The sequence below is a fragment of the Cyanistes caeruleus genome, chromosome Z, assembly GCF_971803275.1.
Source record: "Cyanistes caeruleus chromosome Z, bCyaCae1.hap1.1, whole genome shotgun sequence".
Lineage (NCBI taxonomy): Eukaryota > Metazoa > Chordata > Aves > Passeriformes > Paridae > Cyanistes > Cyanistes caeruleus.
Window position 1 is genome coordinate 32829598 of NC_141732.1, and position 13294 is coordinate 32842891.

The window sequence follows — 13294 nt, forward strand, 5'->3', positions numbered from 1 at the left end:
AAACACTAATCACTTGTATTACATCACAGACCTGTAAAAGTCTGTTTACAAGATATAGCATGCAAATTAATCACAGATGGCTCTCTGGTGAACCAGTGATATCATAACATCCACTCCAAGTTTTTTTGATTGCAATAGGAATTTGGCACTGGAAAGGAAAGGTGATTTTGGTGAAACAGAAGAAAGAAGAATTGCCTAAAGGTGTTCAAAGGGTATCTGGTATTTCCTTTAAAACTTGGCGGTTTTATTCAGGCTGACATTTGAAGACATTTGACATTCAGTCTGACTGTGTAGAACGTGACAGTTGCTTTATTTGCACTTCTCCTACAAGACTATGCCTTTTTAGACTAAGACCTTACAGTATTTACTCATGCAAAATTAAGCAGACTCAGTGCATTCTATGTGGACCTGCACTGATTACAAAGCGTTCACATTTCTACTTTTTAGCTCCTTGTAGCATCTTTCTGTATATAAATCAAATCCAGAAAGCTACCAAAGAAATGGTGAAAGCTAGGAAAGTTAAAAGTGGCTGAAATAATCTTATTCAGGAATTCAAAAATTTATTTCAAATCCCATCTTAAAAATGTTATACTCAGTATGGTCTAGAGAAAAGGATTAATTCACAAAAAAAAAAAATAAACTAAAAAATACAAAACAAACCCCAAAACTACAGCTAATCAAATGAACAAACAATAAAAACCACCACACCAGAAAACACAAAACACAACCAACCAAACAAAAAACCTAACCAACACCCCAAATGTTGATTATTTGCAAATAAGAAACAATGCTAGAAAGTTGATGTTAATTTTCAGACAGACTCACTAGATTTGAGCCTCAGAAGTACTTTTCTGCCAAGAATATGTTATAATATGCTAAGCCTACAGGTGACAGACAGGATTTATTTTCTTAATATCATAAGAAAAACATTTGCAGGTCTTCCATGCTGGTAGTGAAATCCTAACCTGTGACAAGCCACGTATCTGCTCTATGTAGATGAGTTGAGTCATTGCTTTTTTCTGAGATAGAATCACAACATATTACTGGCACCTGCAAAATTGCAAATAGAAGCATATTTTATTGAGCAGGTAGCAGTTACTACCTCTCCCAGAAAAAAAAGTCCTGTTATAAAAGGTTCTGCTGGTCCATGTGGTGTTCCTGGGAAACATATAATATGGATCCTACACACTGACCAATTTCAGTTGCACATCATCATCAGTTTATTGTTGACACCAGGTGCCCTCCTGCAATACTTATATCCCACTCACAAAAAAATTACAGAACTACCCTAATATTTGTGGACTTAATAGGCTTTCACTCCTTCAGCATGCAAACCATTTTTTGATTGAGAACACACTATTTGGAAAACATATGGAAAGGTCTTCATAAATAAATACTTGCATCATCTGTTGAACTGTGGGAAAGGTGTTATTGTGCATCAGAATTATTATTTTTTTATTTTTTTTATTTTAATTTTAATCCAAATATTCTATTTATTCCATTTTACTCACCACTAGAGAATCTGGGTATCTCACCATCCTTAACATTACTTTCACAGAATGTCAGCACATTGAGTAAATTTAAGGGTGTGTAAAGAAGCAGTTTGACGGATGTTTGACGTATCAAATATGTTGCTGGTCTAATGCAAGACTGTTTATTCTTATGCATATTTCCACTTTACTGCCATTGTCTTGGGGTTTATTTCTCTCCCATTGATTAGCATAAAAAAATAACCATCACATCTAACCTCTCCATTGCTTTAGGCAATGAGCCATTCTAAATATTAGTTTGCAGTGTTTTGTTTGAACATTTTCAACTTTTAAGCAAGCAGCTAGTGTGTTCCCATGTTTTAACTATCCTTATTTTCCATACCTTATTCAGGACAAGTTTTAAGGATGAACAGACTATACAGGACACTTTGATCTTGACTAAAACAAAATGCAGGAGTATTACATTTTTACATCTTCAGGTATGCCACACATATTTAACACCAACAATAAGAGAAAACAAAGTCTTGAAGTCAACAGACTTCATCTTTGAAGAAGCTGTAGCATTTCAAACTTTGAAATCATAAAACTATTATGCAGAGAAAATTTAATACGTTCCAGTATGTGACAAGAACAGCAAGAACCTTGAGGAACTTATGAAGATTTGAGGTCAGTTTCCTATGGTAAAAGGTTTCATCACTCCAAACTCACAGCACTGCCACATAACAACACACAACAACATAATAACTAATTATTGCTCTCAGGAAATTTCTCAAGTTGTCTATTCCAGTCATAAAGAAAATGCTTCAGAAGTGATGAGTGAAGGCATAATGGAACTTCCACTTGGGAAGACCAGCGTGGATTTCAGCATCTAAGCACAGGAGATACGGATTTGTGGATCCATCTGGCACACCCTTTTTTTTTGTGCTAGTGGAGACAACTTTTCAGTGTTCACTACATTGTATCACTATACATTGCAGTGTTCACTACAAAGTGACATTTTGAAAATTTCTGCTTCCTTCCTCTCCCATGGGTGCCACCAGGAAATGTGCCACAGGGAGCCAGGGATCTAACTTGAGTCTCAAGGCACTGAATGTAACAGTGGAATTTTTACATTTGAGCTAGCTGTGACCACTCCATTGACCTTCTTCTTGTGTCAATTTGATGCCAATTGAAATACTTAAGTGAATGTATCCAATAGGCCCTTAAAGAAAGTAACAAAATGTCACTTTTCCTTGACATGACTTCTTTGAGATTGAATAATCTTTTGTTTTCCTTTTTTTCACTTAATCACTAGGATGGAAGAGACCTTTGAGATCAAGTCCAACCCATGCCCTAACACCTCAACTAAACCATGGCACCAAGTGCCACATCCAGTCTTTTTCTAAACACATACAGAGATGGTGACTCTCCCACCTCCCCAGGCAGACCATTCCAGGGCTTTATCACTCTTTCTGTAAAAACCTTTTTCCTAATATCCAACCTATAAACTGCCAAGCTTTTCCCTTGGCACTGCTTAAGACTGTCCCCTCATTCTGTCAGTTGTTGCCTGGAGAAAGGGACCAACCCCCATCTGCCTACAACCACCCTTCAGGAAGTTGTAGGGAGTGATAAGGTCCCTCTGAGCCTCCTTTTCTCCAGGCTAAACAACCCCAGCTCCCTCAGCCGTTCCTCACAGGACTTGTGTTCCAGGTCCCTCACCAGCCTCGTTGCCTCCTCTGGACATGCTCAAGTGTCTCAATGTCCTTCCTGAACTGAGGAGCCAGAACTGGACACAGCACTCCAGGTGTGGCCTCACCAGTGCCCAGTACAAGGGGAGAATGACCTCCCTGCTCCTGCTGGCCACACTATTCTTGATACAGGCCAGGGCCATTTGCCTTCTTGGCCACCAGGGCACACTGCTGGCTCGTGTTCAGCCAGCTGCCACCAGCACCCCCAGGTCCCTTTCTGCCTGGGCACTGTCCAGCCACACCATCCCCAGCCTATAATGCTGCAGGAGGTTATTGTGGCCAAAGTGCAGGACTCGAGCCCTTGGACTTACTAAAGTTCATCCTATTTGACTTGGCCTATCCATTCAGTTGAATTTCAGGTTTCACTGCAGAGCCCTCCTACCTTCCAACAGATCAACACATGCTCCCAGCTTAGCACTGTCCACAAATTTAATAATGAAAGACTCACTACCCTCATCCATGTCATCAATAGAAACATTGACCAGAACTGGCCCCAGAACAGACCCCTGAGGGACACCACTGGTGCCCAGCCCCCAGCTGGATGCAGCAACATTCACCACCACTCCCTGGGCCAGACCATCCACCCAGTTCCTAACACAGCACTGAGTGCTCCTGTCCAAGCTGTGGGCTGCCAGCTTTGCCAGGAGTGTGCTGTGAGAGACAGTGTCAAAGGCTTTGCTGAAGTCCAAATAGACACATCCACAGCCTTTCCTGCATCCTCCAGCTGGGCCACCTGGTCATAAAAAGGAGATCAGGTTGGTCACACATGACCTACCCCTCCTAAACCCATGCTGGCTGGGTCTGATACCCTGGCCATCCTGTAAGTGCTGTATGATGACACTCATTATAAACTGTTCCATTGCCTTACTGGGTAGTGAGGTCAGGCTGACTGGCCTGTAATTACCAGGATCCTCCTTCCTACCCTTTTTGTGAATAGGCATCACATTGGCCAGCTTCCAGTCATCTGGAACCTCCCCAGTGAGCCAGGACTGTTGGTAAATGATGGAGAGCAGCTTCACAAACTCATCTGCCATCTCCCTCATCACCCTGGGATGGATTCCATCTGGTCCCACAGATTTATGAACATCCAAGAGGCTCTGCAGTTCTCTGACTGCCTCCTCCTGGGTAGCAGGGGGACCATTCTGCTCATCCAACCCAAGAGGACAGTTGTCCTGAGGACAAGCCATCTTCCCAGTAAAGACTGAGGCAAAGAGGGTGTTAACCAATCCTCCCTTCTCCTCATCTGTAGTTTCTAAGATCCTTCCCACATCCAGCAGAGAACAAAGGTTGGTCTTATCCTTCTTTTTATCATTAATATAATAAGATGTATGTAAGAAAATATGTAAGAACATATTTTTATTATTCTTTTAAAAAGTTGCCAAATTAAGTTCGAACTGAGTTTGGCCTCCCTTATTTTCGTCCTACATGCCTTAGCAACCCCCTTAAATACTTGCTGAGAGATCTATGCCTCCTTCCAAAGATGATGCATCTGGTTTTTATTCCTAAGTTCCTTTGAAACCGCACTGACCATCCAGGCTGGACATTTGCCTCATCAACTCATCTTTCAGCATCCAGGGACAATCTGTTCCTGTGCCCTCAAGATCTCTGTTTTCAAGAATGCCCGCCTTTCCTGCATTCCTCTGTTTTTAAGGGATGCTTCCCAAGGAACTCTTTGAGTAAGTCTCCTAAACAGGCCAAAGTCTTCCCTCCAAAAGTCGAATGTAAAAGTCTTATGGATGTTCCTCCTGATTTCACCAGCTATCAAGAACTCTATAATTTCATGATCACTGTGTCCCAAGCAGCCTCCAACCACCACATCTCCCACCAAACCATCTCTATTTCTAAACAACAGGTCTAACATAGTCCCTCCCCTGGTGGGCTCACCCACCAGCTGAGACAAAATACTGCCCTCTACACACTGAGCTTTCTGGACTGTCTCTTTTCTGCTGTATGAAGTTCCCAGCAGATGTCTTGTAGGTTAAAATCTCCTACAAAAACAAGGGCTGGTGATCCTGAAACATTTTGTTACACTACCTTCCTAAAAGAATTAAAACTCCATCTTTTATATCAAAAATACATATTTTTGGGGTTGAGCCTCTCTTGATAGGATTTCCCCTTTAAAGAATCAGCAAAAGCACCCTTGATAATGAACAACTTTACCCCAGCTTTTAGAAATGCTGCAGGACTAAACTTTGCTATGCTTCATCTTCCTTCTGCAAAGAGGACTATTTGTGACAGCGTCCTTGTTTCAGGATCCAGATTTATCCTAACACTGAGAGCAGCTGTTTTGTGATAGGATAGTGAGTTGGTCAGAGATTGATGGAGTCACTGGTTACATCTTCTCTGTACAGCAAGAGACACAAAGAATAACAGTACTGCCTCACACAATAAATTTTAATTTGAAATTAAATTAATGAACTCTTGAATTATAGCAAACAGAAACCTTCATACTTAGTTTTCCTGTTCACCTGTGGCATCCCTGCCTTAAGATGTACATTTAGTCATGTAAGTTGTTTTCTTTCCAGAATCAAGTAGATATAGTACATGCCTCCTTAGTCCATCTTTTTACAATCACCTTTAACATACATATTGTAATGAAATTGTATTTCCAGCTGTCAAGATTGGGAGGTACGTAAGAATAGTAAAAGAAGAACTGCTACAAAGATGGTACAGACTAAAGTATTGACAGAATATTTTAGGCATTCTTGGTTTTTCCCTTATTTACATTTTTCCTAGGAAATGTTGATGTTTTTGAGATGAATTGGCACAGTATCAGAAGGATATGGAGAAAAACATGTTTTAAAGTATGTGCCTAAAATGTGCAAAGAGTGTAAAGGACAGAATAAATATGAAAAAAAAATACTTAAACATGTATAAAATGCTCACATAGTGTATGAGTTTAGAGGAAATTATAAAGGGACTTTCTGGAGAAAAATAGTTTCTTTTTAATATAGACATTTGCCTTCCATAGGGAATTGATTTTAAAGAGACATTTGTAGTAATACAACCTCCATAGCAGTGGCAGCTTTAGGATTTTATGTTTAATAAGTGCTAGATTATCATTCATAATCACATAGATTCAGTGTAAATCTATAGTGTACCAAGGAATGTTTCCTTCCAAACAAGCTTTCAGGACATATGAAATGCTTTGGCAAAACAAAATAACTAGAGCCTGTGTCATCATCTTTTATATTGCAACTGGAAAAGAGATAATTTCAAAGTACTATCAATCTACATGCACTCATGTTAAAGAGAGCATTGTGATTTTAATTTTCCATTGACTCAGTTTTTGGGATTTTAGATACACCTTTTTATTTGTGTGTGTTTGTGTATGTTTGTGTGTGGGTAAATAGGCATATATTGCTCATATATTGTGTTCAGCTAGGTGGGCAGATGATGGTGAACACCTAGCTGAAATTTGAAATCTTGGAACTGCATGATCACTACAGACCTCATCTCTGTCTGCTGATATTGTCTAAATACGAGCTTTTTCTTACCAACAAGTTAGTTAAGATAGGCTATACTGATTTAGAGACTTTTAAACCTTAGCAAATTAACATTTTAGAGGCTAGCAGGAGGTACACATATTCACTTATTGTGAAAGACATTTGCCAGGAGGTAGGACACAGGAAATAGTGTAAATCTCATTGTTTTCTGCTGTGTCATATCCTTTCTTTCATGGTCCATTACTTCCCTCAGCTCCACAGAGCCAGTAGCAAAGAAAGCCTAAAACTCACCAAGTGTGTCACCTAATCTCTTTTACTTTAGGTGGAAACTACATGCATTCTTGGTGTCATTCACTAATTGCACTGAAAATTAAACTGACTCCCTCTGTATGAGATTACTGACCCAAGAGACTTAGGTTCAGACTCACAAAATTACAAGAAATCTTCTTGAAAACAATGGCAAGAAAACCAGTAAATGGAGGAACTGCCACTGAAGAGGATTTGTTTGTGGGACTAGAGACACTGTCTTTGGAGAGGTAAAATTCTCATTTTTAGCAAATCACTTCAAAAGTAAAGTTAGCAATTACTTAGCTGCTCTCTGTATTGGTCCCTTAAAGCCTGAAATGACTGCTTCATTCCAAAAATCTGATGTTTTCAGCATCTAAAAAGAGTCTCCAATCTAAAGTAGATTCAGAGTCACCCTGTGTGGTTCTGTGATTAATTTGATGCTCCAGGCTCCAAACCAAAGAATGCTGAAGACAATATAATTGTTCAATTAACTTTGGTAGAATTTGGAGCAAGCATTAAATGAGCATTGATTTATTTCTGCAACAAAATAAGCAGCAGATATATATATTCCAGAATATAATGACTCCAGACATTCCTGGATACGTGCTGCCTTTCAAATGACTGCTCAATCCAGTATCAATGGTAGTGCACACCTTTCCACCTATTTCCTGAACTGCTAGGCTACATCCTTAAAAAATACTGTAGGTCAATATTAAATATACAGTGAAGCAAAAATGCTTTCTTTTTTTAATACATTTTAGCAAATTATTTCTTGTCACTATATCATACAGATTTAAGATTATCAGTGCCAGACAAAAACTGGCATTTCCAGTATATGAAACAAAACAAAGAATCTACCTTCTGCTGTACAATTTTGAATACAATCAAGAAAATTCACAAATCAAATTTGTAAGATAAAATAATTTAGACCTGGTTTTGTAGACTCAAACTGATGGAACTAATTATAATTGTGGGTAACACAAATGGGCAAAAGTGTACAATGGTCAAATGCTATTTGTTACACTTCTTCAGAAGAGAACATTTCAACTAGATGTTAGCTAGTCCCTTTCTCCACAATACCATTCCAAACATCTGCACCAGACCCCAAGACAGTTATATATGCTGCCCCTCCTCTCTTTTCTTAAAACCAAGCATGCGTTTTGTTCAGTGAAGGAATCACACAACAGAAATGGAGTTTTTGAAATATTTTTTTTTTTTTTTAATAATCTGAACTATCAGATACAAACACATCCTAATTTCAATCAAATTACCCTGTATCTGGTTTATATGTATCAGTATATTAAAGATCCATGTTGCTTTTCTGTTTTTCAAATTTACCTTCTCACTGGAACATCCAAGTTAAGGTTTCCAGTATATTCTTTCTTTCTTAACAACCTATAAGGCTAGGTTTCTTTTTGATTTTGTGTTGGGGTTTGTGTTGTGTTGAGTTTTTTGTTTGCTTGTTTTGTTTTGTTGGTTTTGTTTTGTTTAACATACAGCTCTAAGTCATTTCTTCCCATAATTTTAGATCTGGCTTTATCAGAAAAAAAAAGGATATAAGACTTAAAGTAAAGCTCCAGGTGGAAGCATTACTGATCACCATAAAGACACAAATACATTTGCAAATTCAGAGTTTAAACAGAAAGCATCTCTGTTGTTCTCAATTTTTCCTGTGTAATGTATGTGAGAACAATACTCTCACGTACAATATGTAATTTCATTTCAAAGCCAACAATCTCTAAAAGATTCTAAGCTGAACACAGTTCTTCTCAACTGACAAGGTCATATTGCTCTGTTCAGAAATAAACGCTTCAGCAGGAGAAAATTAGTATGGGAAAATCAGCCTCAATCCAGTAAATACTTCAGAAAAAATAATTGTACATCTAATTTCTAGAATACAGACACTTGTCCACCCTTAGTACAATAGATTAAATAACATCACAGAAAAATTGTCGCTTTATTCTTTCAAGAAAAAAATAGTAATAGTCCCATGAAATGCACGGTAATGAGGGAAATTTTCATTTTCATTAAAATATGTAACAGTGCATTGCCCAAAATATACAGAGGACTTAAGTGCATTAGACAATGTTAAATTATGTACAGATCTCCCATAACATGCCTGTCAATGTAAGGCTCATATTTCAAGCTCCAGTGTAAGAACTCTTAAAGGTTAATCATATAAGTTAATGCAATACAACTGGCTTAGAAAATGGCAGTGATTGCTGGAGAACACTTTACTCAGTGTCTGTTAGTTGCACTAAAAGTGTATCATACATTCTGCAAAACAGCCAAATGTCAAGACTCAGACACAGGTTGAAAAATTGTTCATTACATATAAAAGCTCCAGTTAAGAAACACAAACCCCCAGAATGCCAGGAAAAAAGGCTTCTAAAAGCTGATTTATGTATTTTATTTATATTAATATTTTAATCCATATTCTAGTTTCTAAACCCTTGAAAAAAACAGATTTCAGTTGAAAAGAGTCTTAAAGTTGACCCACAGTTGAAAAAAAATTTACTACTAGCATTCTTCTATATTTTAGCTTTCTTACAAGTTTAGAACATATAGGATAGACAACTGGACACAGGGGTGCCTTTGAAGCTAGATGCAACTGTTGGGCTCCAAGGGTAATGATCAAAGCCACAACGTCCTGCTGGACGTTAGTCACTAGTGTATCTCAGAGAAGAATACTGAGGCAAATACTGCCTAATCTTTGCATGAATCACGTGTGAGATGATTCAGAGTGTACCATCAGCAAGCTAACTGATGCCAAGTGAGAGGAGTAGCTGATAGAGTAGATGAGTGCATTGTCATTCAAAGGGACTGCAACAGGGTGGAGAAATGGGCTGGCAGTAAACTTTTGACTTTCAGCAAAGGGAAATGAGAAATCCCGCCTTTGGAAAGACACAGACACCAAATCAGACTGGGTCAGACCAGCTGACTGAGTCAGCTTCTATCTGACCCAGAAAACCAGGGAAAAGGTCTGGAGAAAGGAAGACTTTCCCTTATGAGCTCAGCTGAGCTAGCGACTATATAGTTAAACGCACATCAACAAGACCATGGGTCCTGGTGGGAGTGCTGAGTGAACTGGCAGATATAAAATCATAGAATATCCTGACTTGGAAAAGACCAAAACGATCACTGAATTCCAGCTTGTGGCCCTGCACAGAATCACTCCAAGCATCACTCCATGTGTGTGCACCTGACAGCATTGTCTATATGGTGCATGAAATTTTGCATGCTTGGTGCTTCAACCACTTCCCTGAGAAGCCTGTTCCAGTACCATGACCTTTCTAGGCAGTTAGTCATCTTTGGAAGGTCATGACCATCAGGAGAGATGCTCGACAATTGGAAAAAAAAAAGTAAATATCACCCCAGTCATCAAAAAGAGACAGAAGGATGGCACAGGGAGTTAGAGGCTATCAGACCCACATTTGTTCTCAGAAAGGTGATGTAATGGCTCATCTCATCCTGCCAGCCATCTCTAAGCATGTGGTAGACAAGATTATCAGGAATATTTAGCATGGATTAACCAAAAGGAAATAACAGAATCATTTAGGTTGGAAAAGACCTCTAAGGTGATCAAACCCAAACTTTGACTGCTTACCACCTTATTAAATAGACTGAGTGCCACACCCGGTTTCTTCTGAACATCTCCAAGTATGTTGACTCCACCACCTACCTGACCAGCCCGTTCCAAGAATTAACAACCCTTTACAAGAATAATGGAACTCATGCTTGAACAACCTGATTGTGTTCTAGGAAGGACAGCTGACTGAACTGGTAAGAGGAGAGCAGTCAATGTTGTCTTCCTGGATTTCAGAAGCCTTCCATCTCTGTCTCCCATTATATCCTTACATGGAAGGTCAGAAGATGCAGGCTGGATGAGACAGGTAGATTGAGAAATGACTGACTTGTGAGTCCTTAGAGGGTGGTGATCAGAGGCACAAGTTAGAAGTGGCACAAGAGTCTAGTTGGAGACCTGTCACTGGAGATGCATCCTTAGGTTAAATACAGGGCCCAGCATTGTTTACTTACCCATCGATGACCTGGGTGGAGAGCAGATGCCTCCTTCGCATTATCCCTGATGACACAAAGCTGGGAGGAGAAGCAAAAGCTGTATGAGGACAATCCTGAACAGCATGATCACAGTGACCCTGCTTCAGTGGGGGTTGGACAACACAATTACTGGTACTGCCTACAATCTCAGCCATTCTGTGAACGGTTCTGCTCTAATTCTCTGAGCATTCACAGACACAATTTGTATTTCAGGTCCTTACATGGTATTTGATGAAGGTCAAACATAAAATACCATTAGTTAGACACATTTTTAACTTATACATACAGTTATGTAAAGTTCTATGAAAAATTCTGTGGTTTAGTGTTCCTTTACTTACTCTAAGTTGTAAAGGCACATTTCCGATTTAGACTCCACAAAGATTTACCTGTGTAGGCACCCTTTTTGATAGAAACAGGTCTATAGAGGTGGTAACCTCATACAGGGGCTTCTGATTAAGGCTCTGAGAGGACAACCCTAACTTAGCAATGATTTTGAAACAGCAGAGCTTTTCTGAAGCAAGCAGAATTCTAGGCCTCATTCCTACTTTTCTTATTTTCCTGTGTGACGTCGTCTATGTGAACAGTGGCAACTCTGTATTTTTTAATCCCCCTGCAAGCTAAGACAGCTCAGACAGCTAAATTTTGTGGAAAGATAAATGGGACAAGTGCATACTGAAGTCCTTTATGGAGAATACTGAGGATGTCTGTTTAAGAAATCATTGTGGAATAACTGGTAATGGCAAAGTATTTGTATATTCTTATAGAAAAGTATAGTGCAGATATTATATATTAAGCATATTAAGCACCAAGCTCCTTTGGTGTTCAGCATGTTTATGTCTAGCTAGTAATTGACTTTTCCTGTATTGTACATTACCTGCAGGTGCTTTAATTTCACTTCACTGTCAGCAGCATCTCTTTTTAGAAAAATACATCAAAAAATCCTTAGAAGCTCAGTATTAAACACCTATTTGCTCTTGGGACTTATGGAAAGACTTCTAGCCTTCATTAGCAAAATCAGCTCTCCAAGGCAGATCTTCACAAAAATAAACCTGTTTCTGCAATTTATGTCAGTAAGTGAAAAACACAATATTTTATGCTAAGAGCGATTCTTACCTCACTCCATGAATTTAACAGTTGTGCTAATATTTCTGCTTTGATCTCCAATATTTTTACATATTATTTTGGAGTCTAATTGATACTGCTTTAGTAAAAGACTACAAGATTCCATTTAGTGCTTGAATTGCAAGAAGAAGAACCTTTGCAGAGTGAAGGTATTGTTCATTTTTCAGAGATACATTTGGATAGTTGAGAACATCCCTCGTGACTTCTGAAGTGCCCACAAAATTTTTCAGTGGAGTGGACAATCTCTTCTTCTTTTTTAAAGAGTCAGAATGATGAGTATTTCAAAATTTTTATCAAACTGAGCTTTAGAGCTTTTTAAAATCACAGAATCATGGAGTCACAGAATGATATGGGTTGGAAAAGGCCTCTGAGATCATCAGGTCCAATCTCTGACAGATCACCACCTTGTCAATTACATACACTAAGTGGCACGTCCAGTCATTTCTTGAACACCTCCAGGGGTATTACTCCACCACCTCCTGGAGCATTCAAATGTTTAACCCTTTTGTAAAGAAATTCTTTTAGATTACCAAATGAACCCCCCCAGCACAGTTTGAGGTTATGTCCTCTGCTTCTTCCTACAACTTTCTTTCAGGTAATTGTAGAGAGCAAGTTTTACATGGGCCCATAGCAAAGTAGCAGTGTAAGTAAACATGCTACATACATTTTACTATACCAATTCATTTCCAGGATGTAAAGTTCAGCATGTACTAAAAGCAGCAGGAGAAAAGAATTATGGAATGGAGTCATTAAACTGTTTCAATTTAGAAGACTTCTGGGATGAAAAAACTCCACAAATTCTTTTAGGCAAACAAACAAACAGACAAAAACATCCCACAAACCAAATCAAACAAAACAACAAAACAACAATCTTCCCCACTACTTTAAAGTAAGTTTTAAAATAGGTTTTAAAATTAGGGGTTTTTTTGTTTTTTGTTTTTTGTTTTTCAGAAAAAAAATATGTGCGTGTGTACAGGTAGCATTCCCCGTGTGGGCGGTAACAAGTGCTACTTGTTATATAGTTCATAACTGAACATAATAGTTAAATATATCAAAACCAATGTATCCGAAAGATACAAGTAGAAGCTGAAAAGTATAGAAAAGAGACCAGCCACAAGGTTTGTTTTGAATATGGGGAAAATTTTCCATATTGAGTGAATTT